This window comes from Artemia franciscana, chromosome 19 (genome assembly GCF_032884065.1).
Source record: "Artemia franciscana chromosome 19, ASM3288406v1, whole genome shotgun sequence".
Taxonomy (NCBI): domain Eukaryota; kingdom Metazoa; phylum Arthropoda; class Branchiopoda; order Anostraca; family Artemiidae; genus Artemia; species Artemia franciscana.
Window position 1 is genome coordinate 24,657,784 of NC_088881.1, and position 15,358 is coordinate 24,673,141.

A 15,358-nucleotide genomic window follows, 5' to 3' on the forward strand; every position below is an offset into this window, starting at 1 on the left:
AAATCTCTATTATACAAGGTTGTCACATGACACCTTTGAAAGCACAAAAGCTGACACTCAGGATTTTTTTTCACCTAAGCTTTGAAGTTCCTTTGAGACTATGGTTTTTCGAAAACTCGATTATGCTATTTATACTAGAGGTTTAAAGAAGGCCAGATTATTTTATCTACTGCAAAAAAATAGGTTAATATAAAATTGGAAAAGATTATGCTCAAAGAATTGAAAAAATTCAAACTGTCCAAGATAGTAAATTTCTCCTGTAGCGTCATCTTTAACAATGGTTTCAACGATACAGGGCTTTCTTTGTCTTGTAACTCGTAACGGTAAAATAATTTTAACTCAAGTGTCTATTTCGAAGGAGTTTTTCCTTGCCTAACCGACACAAAGATTTCTTTACAATAAGGCAAAGGGTGCGCAAACTAATAAAATGTCGATTTTGGAGCTCTAATATGGGTTTAAAAGTTAAAAATAATCATGCCCCTGAGAGTAAGCCCTGGCCAGCAGAAGTGAAAAATTTGAAAGTCAGTAAAATTCTCTTTAATTCAAGTTTTGAATTCAATTATTCTAAGGTTACTTGGATCCAACATTAAGCTTTCGAAAGCAAGGTGATTAATTCGTTTTGAAACTATTTTCTTTTGTTACATTTATATATGTTGGCATTCTTATGTTACTTTTTATTACTTCATCATTTACTATTTTTTAATAACATATTTTTATTAAACTATCTGGTTATTTTATAATTCATTTCTCATAAATTTATAGTATTATTTTTATTTATTTGTGTTAGTAATTACTAGTTATAAAATTTTCGAGACTAGGTTACTCTGTGGAGCATAGGCTAATGATGTTTTTTTGTCCCAATAGTACACTTTTCGTGTAATTTGACGTAAGTGGCCCTTTTACTTTCCACCTAAAGTAAAGTAAAAAAAAATAAGAGAAAACATAAATAATACTTTTGCTTATTTATATTGAATTTCATGAAGGTTTTCGGCTGATGCTAGAAAGTGTTGATTGTATTTCAGAGGGATAAAAATTAGTTTCCTCCTTGATTAACTTTTGAATTTCTTGGAGATAAAACACCAATGTTCTGGGAGACGATTGAGTTTTTTAAGCGTGGTTCTATTCACTTATGTTATAGAAAACCGAGGGTCCTTGGAGCATTTTAGCAGCTGCCAAAGCATCACGGACAATGTATAGACTAGAAGTTTTTTATTGCAGAGGAAAATATTTTTAGCTCTGCTGGGTTGTTGGGTTTTCATAAATGTAGTATAAAACAAAACTCAATTAAACAAAAAAACTATCATAGGCAGTGCAACAGCATTATCTTCGGAAAGACAAAATAGTCAAAAGATCAAATATTAATGATACCAAGGATGGAAAGACCCCACCCGTCAGAGCATCTGCGGCAACTTGTCCCTTGTTTCCATATAGTTTTTATTATTGGAAAGAGTGGAGTAAGTTTGATCCAGGGTGTTCAAAGAGGTTAAAGGTATCAAGGTCCAACGAATTTCTGGGGGATGTTGAACTAAATCAAAAAACGCTATTTTCATCCAGTATGTCAAAGAAAGCGACTTTGAAATATTTCAGGAATGTCCAAGGATGCTGTAGAAGTTTAATTGTTTATTATAACCCAAGCACCTATAAAAAGAAAAAGCGATATGTACAAGTAAGCAAGCAATCACTCATACAAGGAAGAATAAATAAAACACTATAAATAAGACACTAATGCAAGCAAAGCAAGGTGAGTATTCTACATCTCCTCTTCTTTATAAGCTACTATTTCAAAGATCAAAGGGAATGACAGGTTTGACTAACCGACCAGAACGAGTGGTATATCTGGTATCTCTCGGCATCTGGGTAGAGACATCCTCATTGCTCTGTGGAGGTACAGCTATAGGCCCTGGAGTTCTAAGGGCAAGAGGAGACGTTAATGCTTGCTCTAGAGATGACGGATCCGAGAGTACTTGTGGCAACAGTGTGGTTCCAAATGGCGAGACGTTTCCAGCTCCAAATGATGGGCCATCGAAGATGGGTCTTGGTGAGGGATGAAGAGTATTATCTGTTTCGGTCCCTAGAGGATCATCATTTGGACTCATTCGGGGCCTGATGTGTCGTCGGTTCCTCCGATAAGTTGAGCCATTTTGAGTCTTCACCAGATATGAGCGGGGAGCATCTTGAAAAACTTTGATTAGCAATGCTCTTTCCCACCTCTTTTTGTCACTAAGTTTGACCCAAACTGGTTGCCCTTCCTTCAATGCAGTCAGTGATTTTACTGTTCGGTCATGGTAAGATTTCTGAATTCCTTGTTTCTTTTGTTTGTTGAATTCAAACGACGAGTAAGGCACTATTTTTGGTTCGAGTTGTGATGAAATCACCAGTAGTACGGAACGAAGCTGGCGACTCATCAGCAATTCTGCAGGTGAGTGGTGACTATCATCAATTGTTGTGTTTCGATATTCAAGGATTGCTAAGTATGGATCCGATTTGTCCTCTAGTGCCTTTGACATGAGTTTTTTGGCAGTTTGGACTGTCTTTTCCACAAGTCCATTAGCTTGTGGATATTTCGGACTGCTCGTTTCGTGGCTAAAGTCCCATAATTTGGCAAATTGCTCGAATTCTGATGACAGAAAATTTGGAGCGTTATCAGATGTAAGTAATTTTGGTATTCCATGGCGACTAAATTGGCTCTTTAATTTAACAATGATAGCTGATGATGTCAATGAGTCGAGCTTATCTAGCTCAAAGAATCGACTATAGTAGTCGACACTGATAAGATACTGGCGATTTTGCCAGTTGAAGATGTCAATGGCAATGTGTTCCCAGGGTAGCTTTGGGATCTCTGAGCATATAAGCGGCTCTTGCTGCTGCTTGTCATGAAAGGCATTGCATGCATCACACTGGGATATATATGAAGTGATATCTTTTGTGATACCAGGCCAGAATACGACAGTCCTAGCGCGCTGCTTGGTTTTGGCGATGCCAAGATGTGATACATGCAATTGTTGTAGGATCTCATGCTGCATGGATGGGGGCACTACAACTCTTGTCCCCTTCAAGATTATGCCTTGGTTGACTACAAGTTCGTCTCTGTAGTTCCAGAAAGCCAAACAGCTGGAATCACACTGTCGTCGAGATAGGGGCCATCCATAAAGTATAGTCTGGCTTAATTTTCGTAATTCAGTACAGGTTGCATTCCTGATTTTTTCCATTTTCCCATTAGCTATAGGTAAGTTTTTGAAGAGTGTATGGACAAAGACTTCTACTTGTTTCTCGTTTTCATTGTCGAGGTCAGGTGTGTGCAACCTTGATAGGGTGTCAGCCACAGGTATTTCAGAACCTGGTCTGTACACACATTTCAAACTATATGGCTGTATTGACAGCATCATGCGTTGTAGCCGTGGCGGTGCTTTGGATATCGGTTTTACAAGGATGCTTTCTAGAGGTTTGTGGTCTGTTGTTATTGTTACGGTTCTGCCATATATATACTGGTGGAAATGCTTGCATCCAAATACAACTGCCAGCAATTCCTTCTCTATTTGTGAATACCGCTGCTCGGTTTCACTCATTGAACGTGAGCCAAAGGCGACAACATTATCGTCAACTGCTAGTACTGCGCCTAGACCATGCTTTGATGCATCTACTTTTACCTCTATGTTTTCGCACTTTGGGTCAAAGTATGCTAAGTTGCTGCAAAGGGCTGACTTTATCTTTGAAAATGCCTTTTCATGAGCTGGTTTCCATTTGTACTCATCAGCCCGTGCTAGCTCTCTTAGGCTTTTGTTTAATGAGGACAAGTTTGGTATGTACCTCGACAAGTAGTTAAGCATGCCTAGAAGTTTTTGAAGCTGCTCGCTGTTTTCTGGCGGTGGCATTTCCGTAATAGCCCGAGTTTTTTCGGGGTCGGGCTTTATTCCTTCCGAGGTCAGAAGATGCCCAAAGTATGGGATGCCCTCTGCACCAAACACACATTTCTCTTGGTTAAACTTCACATTTTTCTCACGCGCACGTTCTAGTGCTGCCTTCAGACTTCATCGTGTTCACTATCATCAGCACCACAAATGACTATGTCATCGACTATTAGGCCTAGATTGAAGTTTTCAAAGGCCTCTTCCATTTTTCTCTGGAAATCGTCTTGTGCTGAGTTTAGGCCAAAGGGGTACCTTTTGAATTTGTAACGACCATAGATGGTGTTAAAAGTTGTCAAGTCGGATGATTCATCATCAAGCATCATTGACCAGAATCCACTAGTGGCATCGAGTTTGGAGAAAATCTTAGCTCCAGCACACCTCTGGGTGATGCTCTCGAATGTTGGGATCGGATAATGTGGTCTTTTTAGGTTCTTGTTCAGGTCCACGGGGTCCAGACATATCCTTAAGTTCCCATTTGCTTTCTCCACTATTACAACAGAGTTGAAATATTCAGGGAATATAAAACTAATTCAAAAGACAGCATATGAATCCAAGCTGTCAGAAGGGTGTATCTGCATTATCTCAGGAACACCTGAGTTACTAAGTATGTAAAGTTGAAACTTTCATGGCATTATAGATTAAATCAAGATACATTTTGTGTATCCACGATTTTTAAACGGCATATCAAAGATCCATGTTAAGGGGGATGTGGGAATGTGTAAGGGTATTAAGTTGAAATTTCCAGGCCATGTTACTATACATCAAAAGACAATGTGTGCATCCAAGTTGACAAAAGGATGAATCTGCAATACCTAAGGGTCAGCTAAAGATATTAAATAACGGTTTAAGGGGCCTAGATGACACTAAGCTTAGAATTTTGACCTTTGGGACGGGGGTTACGAAAAATAGCTTATCAATAGCAATATATTTTTGATGATGATTTAAACTTTAGCATTTTTCATGCTGATCTGCTTAAAGTTAGGCCATGAAGATACATCAATTGAAGCTTTTTCGGACAAAGGGAACCTAAACTGGAAGCAAGTATAGTTCTATTCATTCTAGGCGGTCTAATTTTGTTTGTACTTTTTAAACAACAAAACATAAATATTTTTAATAAATTTATTTAAAAAATCGAAAAAGAAGTTTTTTAAGAAAAGTAAAATCCATATGAAACATAAGATCTGAAGAAATAGAAACCCAAAATTACTTAAACTCAAAACAACCAGAGATTACTATTAAAGAATAAATGAAACCCAAAACAAACAGAAATTAAAGAAACAATCATAGCAAAAAACAAACAATAGTTACTAACATGGTTGAGTAAATAAATCTTAAAACGAAATAAACTTAAATTGAATTTGCAAATTCAGCTTGAAACGAACAAAAATCTCAACAAAGCAGAGTCTGTGTTTTCCCTTCTTTTTTCACCGTAAAAGCTTATAATCTAATGTGTCATTGGCGCTTTACTGAAAGCTATATGTGTCTTGAAAAGTCTTGAAAAAGTAAAAATAAAATCAAACTTGATGTTTGATATATAATGCTATTAATTGTTGAAAAATCATCAGTTCAATATTTTATTTCAGTGTAATTTTATTTTCATTTTCAATGCTGAAATAACTGGAAAAGAAAATGTTTGTAATATAATTAGTTTTCAGTGAAGCAGGCTAAGGATGGGGGCAGTAATCAAACTCTTTTTTGCTGTGAAACTAAATTCGTCTTGAACAGTCTTGGAAAGAACTAGTAACATTAAACTAAATTTAATGTATTTTAATTCTATATATATATATATTAATATTAATTGCTGATGAATCCCAAGTTCAAAATTAAATTTTACTGTAATCTGTATTTTTATTTCCGATTTTGTAATAAGTACAAAAGAAAATATTTTTAATATAGTTAGTTTTCAGTAAAGCGTAAATGACAGAGTAGGTTTTAGACTTTTACAGGGAAAGACCGAGGCAAAACCCAAACTCTTCTTTGTAGATATTTTTGTTCGTTTCATACTGGGTTTGCACATTCAATTTAAGTTTCATTCGTTTTAAGATTCATTTACTCAGTTATATTAGTAAGTATTGTTTGTTTATTTGTTATGATTGTTAATTTAACTTCTGTTCGTTTTGGGATTCATTTATGCTTCAATAGCAAAATATTTTTGTTTCTTTTTAACCTTCATTTGCACATTTGACTAAAGCTTTATTCGTTTTGAGATTTGTTTATTCATCTATATAAGTACTTGTTGTAGTTTTTGTGTTCTTTGACTGTTATTCAAATTCAAATCGTTTATGGTTTCATTTATTCTTTAATGGTAATTTCTGGCTGTTTTGAGTTTGAGGTCTAGTACATTTCTATTTCTTCTGATCTTAAGTTTAATATGGTCTTTGATTTTCTTTAAAAAACATCTTTTTCGGAAAGGATTTAAAAAAAAAATTTCTGTTTATTTTTGATTGCCAAAGTTTCAAGTTTTTCTAAATTCCCTCTTTCAAATGCTTTTTTTTTATTTTTTGGCAAGAAGTAATAAATTCAACTGAATATTGGATATATAATGATATTATTTGCTGAAAGCTGACCAGCTCAAGATTCCGTTTCACCCAGATCGGATTCAGAGCTTTGATGCCTTTAGGCTCCAGTGTTTTTGCCGCACTGTTTTTGCAAGATTTTCAGGGAAAACCCACAACTTTGGGAATAGTGAAAATAGTGAAACCAGTAAGTCCGAGTGGACTTACTGGTAAATCCTGTTCTGGTTTTGCTGCAACTATCATTTTACTTTCAATATTTTAATAGGTTTTAATTCACTTTAGCAAAGTGCCAAATACGCAGTAAGACTTAAACCCTAACCGTTAGAAAAATTGGGTAGTAACCATACTCTTGTTGGTAGTGAAGACACTATTCAGTAGAATTATATAACCCCTACTCCCTGGAAACTACCACGGTCTAACAACCAATCGTTAATCCAAGTCTCACTTTTGTTTGAATTCTGTCCTCCCAATTATTATATTTTAAAAAAGGGTAAACTAATTTTGGAGAAATTTTTAGTAACTTAAGCAGTAGAATGGTGATTCTAAATAAGAGAATCGGTTTTTAAGTAAGAGAATGATACTTTTACCATTAGGGAAACGGGAAGCAGCCATACTCTTTTCTTGTAGTGAAGGCACTATTCATTAGAAGTACATAGCCCCTACCCTCTGAAGACGACTACGTTCTAAGAACTGAGCCTTAATCCCATTCCCACTACTCTTTGAATTATGTTCTCCCAATTATTATAACAAAAAGAAAAACATAAACTAATTTTGCATAGCTTTGTAGAAACTTAAGTAAGAAAATGATAATTCTAAGTAAGAGAATTGGTTACTTAAACAACAGAATTATAATTTTACTGTTTGGGAAACTGTTAGTAGCCATACTCTACTCTTGTTTGTTGTGAAGACATCATTCAATAGAAGTACATAACCTCAATTTTTTCCGAAAGTACTTGGAAAAAAGAACTATTGTTTTGTTTTTTTAATTAATTTTTGTTCGTTTTTGATTGCGAAGAGTTTTTAATATTCCAAAAGCGTTTAAAAATTTAGAAATATTTTAGAAATTATTTTATATAGAAACTATATAGAATTCATATAGAAATTATTAGAAAGAAAATATTTTAGAAATATTAAATTTCGAAATGTTTTAAATATTTCAACATAACTTTTTTTCAACATTAAACATTTATTGAAGAATCAAGACTGGTGTCAAAGTAACAATATAAAAGTACCAAATTATCAAAGTAAAGAAAGGATCAAAAGTAAAAAGGTATCAAAGTAAACAAAGTATCAAAGAAACAATAAATACATTCTGAAACCCAAAGCTATTTCTTCAGGGCTGGGGGGGGGGGAGGCTTCAACCACGGAAGCATGGTTATTTGGTCTTTGAACTATTTTGCAATCTAAAAATAGCAATCTAAAAATTTTGGCCAGACGCCCTTTGGGAAAGAGGAGCGTAGGCTACTTGACCATTGATAAATTTGACTGTTAAAGAGGAGCTAGAAGTTTTAATTTTCGATCAAATGAGTGCCCTCCAACGTTAATACGACCACCCACTCGAGAAAGCGTGGCATTCTTATAATGAACAACTTACAAATGTTGCAATCCATGCCCCAAGGGTTTAGGAACATTTCTCAACCCTTAAATTATAGACTTTGAATTTTAGACTATTTTGACCAAAATTGCTATTTTAAAATTTGATAAGATGAATTTGAAGAAAAGAGGCACAGGAGTGGTGGTCGTATTACTTTTTTATCACTTTCGATTCTTAAGAACTTATAACTTATATAAGTTACAAATCTTGTTTTGGGTGCTATGGAGGATTTCTCAGCCCCTAATTTATAGTAATTTGAAGTTTGGACTATTTTGAACAAAATGGCTATCCCAAAATTTGTATCAGATGCATTTGGGGAAGAAGGTGTGAAGGGGGTAGATACCCTCAAATCACTCTTGATGACTCTTAAAAAGGTAACTAGAACTTTCAATTTCCAATCAAATTAACCATTTTTAAAGTTTATATGACTATCCCTTGCATATAGTCTTATATGTCCTCAGGACCTAGCTTACAACACTTGCCCTCTGGCTCCAGAGGGATTTGTCTACCCCATAATTGATGTTATTTAATCTTCAAACAATTTTGAACAAAATATCTGTCTCAAAATTTTGATTGGATGTATTTGGGGAAAAAGGGCCTGGGTGGAGGGGGCTTGTTGCCCTTATTTCACTTTCAACCTTCAAAAGGGCACTATAAATTGTGACTTATAATCATATAAGCCCCCCTCTTAAGTTCACACGATCCTCCCTTTCATAAGAACCTTATATGGCCCCAAGTGTTAAAATACTTGCCCTCGGATTCTGCAGGAGAATTTTTATCCCCAGAGCTTTTGTTATATTATCTTTGGTCTGTTTAGATCACAATGGCTATATAAAATTCGATTTGGTGTATTTGGGGTAAAGAGGGATAGGAGGGAGAGGAGGGGCTAGTCATCATCGGATCACTTTTGACTCTTAAAAGGTGAATTTGGACTTTCAATTTCTAACCATTTGTGTCCCCTCTAAAGCTTATACAACCATCTCTTTCATGAAGTCTTATATACCCACGCTACATAAGTTACAACCCTACCCCTAGCTCTGGGGAGGGAATATATTGACAATGTAATTTGTGTTCCCTTATCATTGAGCGATTTCAACCAAACTGGATATCTCAAAGTTTTTATTTGGCGTATTTGGAAAAAATAGTGTTTTCGCGTCAGGAGGGGGGAGGGTAGATGCCCTCCGTTAACTCTTGAATCACAAAAAAGGAACTCTAAGTTCAATTCCCAGTGAAATGAGCCACTTTCAAAGTTTATACTACCACCCATTCCATAAAAATCCTCATGTGCCTCCTGGGCATAACTTCAAACACTTGCCCCCAGGCTCGGGGGGGGGGAGGGTTGACCCCTGGATTTTTTTTATTCGATGTTTGAACTATTTTAAGTAATGACTATCTCAAAATTTATATAGGATAGATTTGGGGGAAAAGTGCTCGGATCTCTTTTGACTCTTAAGTAGTAAACTGGAACTTCTAATTTTTAATCAAATCAGCTCTCTCTAAGGTTTGTACGAGCATCCCTTCGACAAAACCATAGATACTTCAAAGGCATGGCTTACAGCACCTGCCCCCAGGTCCAGCTCTCTCTAAAGTTTATACAAATATCCCGTCCACAAGAACAATATAAGCACCCAGGACATAGCTTACAATTTATACCCCTGTGCCTTTGGGGTTGTGTCGACCCAAGGGTTTTTGTTATATGATCTTTGATTTATTTTTAACAAAATGGCTATCTCAAGATTTTATCGGATGTTTTTGGGAAAAAATGGCATGTAGGGATCCAATCGCCCTCCAATCACTTTTGACTCTTAAAAAATGCACTACAACTTCCAATTTCAGATCGAATGAGCCCCTTCCGAAGTTTATGCAGCAACCCCTTCCATAGGAAGAGTATCTGGAAAAAACTATAAATAAATAAATAACAAAAAATTGCAGCCGTATGTTCTTTACTATAGGCAATAGCGTTGCCTCTGATGATCTAAAAACATATTATTTTAAACAACAAGCAATTAATACAAAATATATGACAATAAGATTCTAATAATAAAGTGTTCAGCCAATATTCGTCTGTAATCAAGGCTGTAACAGGATGGGGGTTTGAATTGCATCAGCCCAACGTAATGTCAAAAACAAAACAGGTTTTCAATCCATTTATTTGAATGTTATTCGTCCCGTCCATCCACCAAAAACTCTTTAGTAAACTATTATTGGAATTTGTCGAAAGATGCAGCAAAAACTGTAAATAGCTACCCAGATTCTTAATCCCTAGGCAAAAAACCCGTAGAAATTCTTTTAATATTCTTTTATAAATATATATAAGAAGTGATTTCAATCACAAAAATCAAAAAAAACAAACCATTTTTCAACAAAAAATAAAGATTAATTTCAAACCAAAAAAGAGCAAAAATAAGCCAAAAAAATTTCTAAATTGCTATCAATGAATAAATAAAGCCCAAAATGACTAGAAATTACAATAGATATTCCGGCCAAATCTAATACGACCAAAAAATGGATTAGGGATAATGCCCTTTGAGCCTTCTAAAAGCCAAAACATTTTGTGCTTTGGCAAAAACAAAAGATGTTTTAATTATTTCCTCCCTTATAAATATTACATGTTTACAATCGCGGAAACTTCTAGGACTAAATTAGATTATAAACTAAACAGTAAGTCTACTTTCATTTATTCTTTTTGGTAGTCTTGGTTGTCATAGTGATTTTCTTTCTTTTTTTGCTGTTGTTGTTTATATCAATAGCTGTTTCTGGGGTTAAGAAAGAAATGCTCAGCTACAACCTTTTGACAACTTGGATGTATCTGGTGTGTTTTTATCTATTGCAACATCCCTTTCAATATTCATAAGATTTTTATAATTTAACAACCTTATCCATTCATTTAATTTTGCAGATAAGCCATTTTGACAAATTGGATACGCAAATGCCATTTTGACAGGCAGGATGCTGTTAAAATCTTTGGATTTACTTCAGTAGTTTTATTTGTAATAATAGAAATTTTATTAGTAATTATTATCCCATTTGCTGTCACAGTGGGAGTAGCAATACTAATTGTAGTCAAAAAGTAGTCAAAGCTGCAAGGAATAGTAGTTGCAGTCACAAGCTGTCACACTCGTACTTTCTAGTACTCATAATTACAGTCACCAATAGTTGCAGTTCTAAGTAGTCACAATCAAAAATAGCCCTAATCTTAGTTGGTTTCCATTCATGTTTCCATTCACTATTAGTTTTAGCCCTGTCATAATTTGTCGTAGTCAAAAAGTCTAAAAGTAGTCAAAGCTGCAAGGAATAGTAGTTGCAGTCACAAGCTGTCGCACTCGTACTTTCTAGTACTGATAATTACAGTCACCAATAGTTGCAGTTCTAAGTAGTCACAATCAAAAGTAGCCCTAATCTTAGTTGGTTTCCATTCATGTTTCCATTCACTATTAGTTTTAGCCCTGTCATAATTTGTCGTAGTCAAAAAGTCTAAAAGTAGTCAAAGCTGCAAGGAATAGTAGTTGCAGTCACAAGCTGTCGCACTCGTACTTTCTAGTACTCATAATTACAGTCACCAATAGTTGCAGTTCTAAGTAGTCACAATCAAAAGTAGCCCTAATCTTAGTTGGTTTCCATTCATGTTTCCATTCACTATTAATTTTAGCCCTGTCATAATTTGTCGTAGTCAAAAAGTCTAAAAGTAGTCAAAGCTGCAAGGAATAGTAGTTTCAGTCACAAGCTGTCACACTCGTACTTTCTAGTACTCATAAATACAGTCACCAATAGTTGCAGTTCTAAGTAGTCACAATCAAAAGTAGCCCTAATCTTAGTTGGTTTCCATTCGTGTTTCCATTTACTATTAGTTTTAGCCCTGTCATAATTTGTCTTAGTCAAAAAGTCTAAAAGTAGTCAAAGCTGCAAGGAATAGTAGTTGCAGTCACAAGCTGTCACACTCGTACTTTCTAGTACTGATAATTAGTCACCAATAGTTGCAGTTCTAAGTAGTCACAATTAAAAGTAGCCCTAATCTTAGTTGGTTTCCATTCATGTTTCCATTCACTATTAGTTTTAGTCCTGTCATAATTTATCGTAATCAAAAGTAGTCTTTTTCTCGAGTATTCACCGTCTAGAATAGTCGCAAAGGAATGTTGTCTTGGTTGAAAATTGTCATAATTAAAAACAGTCTTAGTCACAAATGGTTGCAATCACAAAAAGCCTTAGTCAGAATCATTAGTAATCGTATTCGCTAGTATTTGCAGTCGAAAGAGAAGTCGAGGAGAGCGGCTCTATCGAAGTCGAAAGGTCACAGTTTCCTTTTCAAGAGTTCATATGATTGGAAGACAGCCCCATCCCATGTCCACCATATCCCTAAACAATTACACCAACATTTAGAGATAACCATTTTGTTCAGCTCTCATCGAAAGGGCACAGAGATACAAAGAGAGAGAGAGAGAGAGAGAGAGAGAGAGAGAGAGAGAGAGAGAGAGAGAGAGAGAGAGAGAGAGAGAGAGAGAGAGAGAGAGAGAGAGAGAGAGAGAGAGAGAGAGAGAGAGAGAGAGAGAGAGAGAGAGAGAGAGAGGAGAGAGAGAGAGAGAGAGAGAGGAAGGGATGCAAAGACACAAAGAGACAGACAAACAGCTTTCGAAATATAAAGCTAAAAAACATAGTTAGATTAAAAAATTTATTTAAAGATAAAACCCACTTGAAGAAAATGAAATCTCGAAAAATTAAGTCTTGAAAAAATCTTAAAGTATTACGTAACATCCTGCGTGTGCGCCATCATTACCTACCACCCACAAGTGCCCTGCTATTACGTTACACCTATGGCTGTGCCGTCATTATGTAAAACAACACGTGGTCCTGAAGAAACAAGTCACATGAGAATGTGTCACTCTCAATATAGATATAGATTCCCTATTCCGTAACAACTAAAAAATCGTGAATAAAAACATCTTGAAGAGAATGTCTTAAAAAATGTCCTGAAATATCTTGAAATGTCTTAAGATATACTTTGAAGAAAAGTGTTCTAAAAAACGTTTTGAAATGTCTTAAAATGTCTTGAAAAACGTCTTAAAGGAAAATGTCTGAAAACACGTCTTCAAATATTTTTAAAAACGCCTTGAAGAAAACACTCCCTACTGCGTAACGTGCATGTTTGCATCTTGACTAACAGCCCCTGGAGTTTTTTTTCCCTTTACATCTCTAGGTCTTTAAAGAATCAAAGAAACTATTACGCAACGCGTGCGGACGCATCATGACTGGTGGATTCTGACAAGTCCTACTATGCATCAGTAAAAAAAATCATTATTGCGCCGATGCCCCTGAATTTATTTGGCCCTCAAGAGTTTTTAAACAATCAAAAAAGCTATTATGTAACACCTGCATCTTTTCGACAACCTTCACTATTACGTAATAAGCACATGCACTTTGAAGAAAATTAATAGCACCTGCGTCTTGGGGGAATTGCCGCTAAGCTTGTGCTCTTTAGGCATTAAAACAAAGTTAGCTGCTATGGGTCCGTTTCAAAGTGTTAAGGAAAATATTACTGGTGGGTGGGTCCACTTAAATTACTTTTGACTCTTAAAAAGGTACTGTAGCTCCCAATTTTGAATAAAATATACCAATCTGAATTTTATTATGAACAAATATTCCATATGAACCTTATATTCCCCCCCAGGCATAATTTACAACCCTTGCTCCAGAGCTCTGGTGGATTGCGTCAACCCTCGAGACATTTTGACATGTTCTTGGACAGTTTTTAAAAAGAAAATCGCTATATAGCAATCTTGATTAGATGTATTTGGGGAAAAGAGGGCGTGGGGGTGGGTTCAAGTTGCCTTCTATCACTTTTTACTTTTACAAGAGAACTAGAACATTCAATTTCAAGTGAAATAAGCCTTCTCTAAACTTTATACAACCATTATATACCCACGAAGCATAGCTTACAACTCTTGCTCTCATTTCCTAATGAGTCATTTTAACCCCGAAAGCCTTGTTATATGGTTTTTATACTATTTTGAACAAAATGACTATCTCAAAGTCTGTATCGGATGCATTTGGAGAAAAGAAGACGTTGGGGGCTAGCTACCCTTAAATTACTTTTGACTCTTAATAGAAATACCAGAACTTCGGATATCCTATCCAATCAGCTCCTTCCGAAGTTTATGCAGCGAATCCATCCAAACAACCTTAAATCCTAACATTGGGCAACAATTATAACTTATAGTCCTTGCCCTGAAGGCTGTGGGGGGCGCTGTCATCCTCAAAGACATAATTACTTGACCCTTCAACTAAGTTGGACAAAATGGCTATATTAAATTTGGATTGAATATAATTAGGGAAATAATCACTGGGGGGAGGGGTGCTGGTTACCCTCTAAATATTTTAAAGGGCGCTAGAAGTTTCAATTTCGATCGAGTGAGCCTCCTTTGAAGTTGTTACAATAACTTCATTCGATTGGATATGATTGGGGAAATGGTTGCTATGGGGGAGGGGCTGGTTACCCCCCCAATAACTTTTGATCATTTAAAAGCGCATTAGAAGTTTCAATTTCCGATTGAATGAGCTTCCTTCAAAGTTGTTACGATAACTGCTTTTACGAAGTGCCCTGATCTTACAAAACAAATTATATACCCACATCACTTTTTTCTGAGGCACTGCTAATGGCCTGCCTATAACCAAGGCTCAAATATACCCCTCAATAAAACACCGCAACCATTTTTAGGTGCTAATAATGGACTAACTTGCTAAACTTATGGAACTTTCCCTGGGGCTCTTTGGGGTATATCCAACCTAGATACATAGTTATTTAGCCTTCGGACAATTTTGAAAAAAAAAATGACTATCACGAAAATTTGCATCAGATATATTTGGGGGAAAGAGTAGGCTTGAAGAGGGTGAGTTGCCCTCCGATCACTTTTAATTCTTAAAAAGAGCGCTAAAAGTTTCAATTTTCGACTGAAAGAGCTCCTACAAAGTTCCTACGGAGTGGTTCTTTATATGAAGTTTAATAACATTATTGTTACAAATAATATCACATTGAGGGCTTGTGGCACTACAGGCAACGCCACAGGCAACGGCAGAGTTGACTCTTATTTTTTTTTTTTGATAGACTGAGCTTTTTTACGATGCAGAATAATTTTTTTTTGGTCTTGTGCGTAATTAGACTCTCGTTTTGGTATGGAACCATTGCAATGGCCCACATTTCAGCTTACGCGCAAATACGGTACATATTATCAATTTTCGTGGTATCTCAGGTAGCACCCGGGTCGCTATCCCGAATAACTAAATTCAAGATGATGAATAGGTCGCATTAAAGAAAAATTAGTAATCAAGCACGATTCGCGAACTGGATA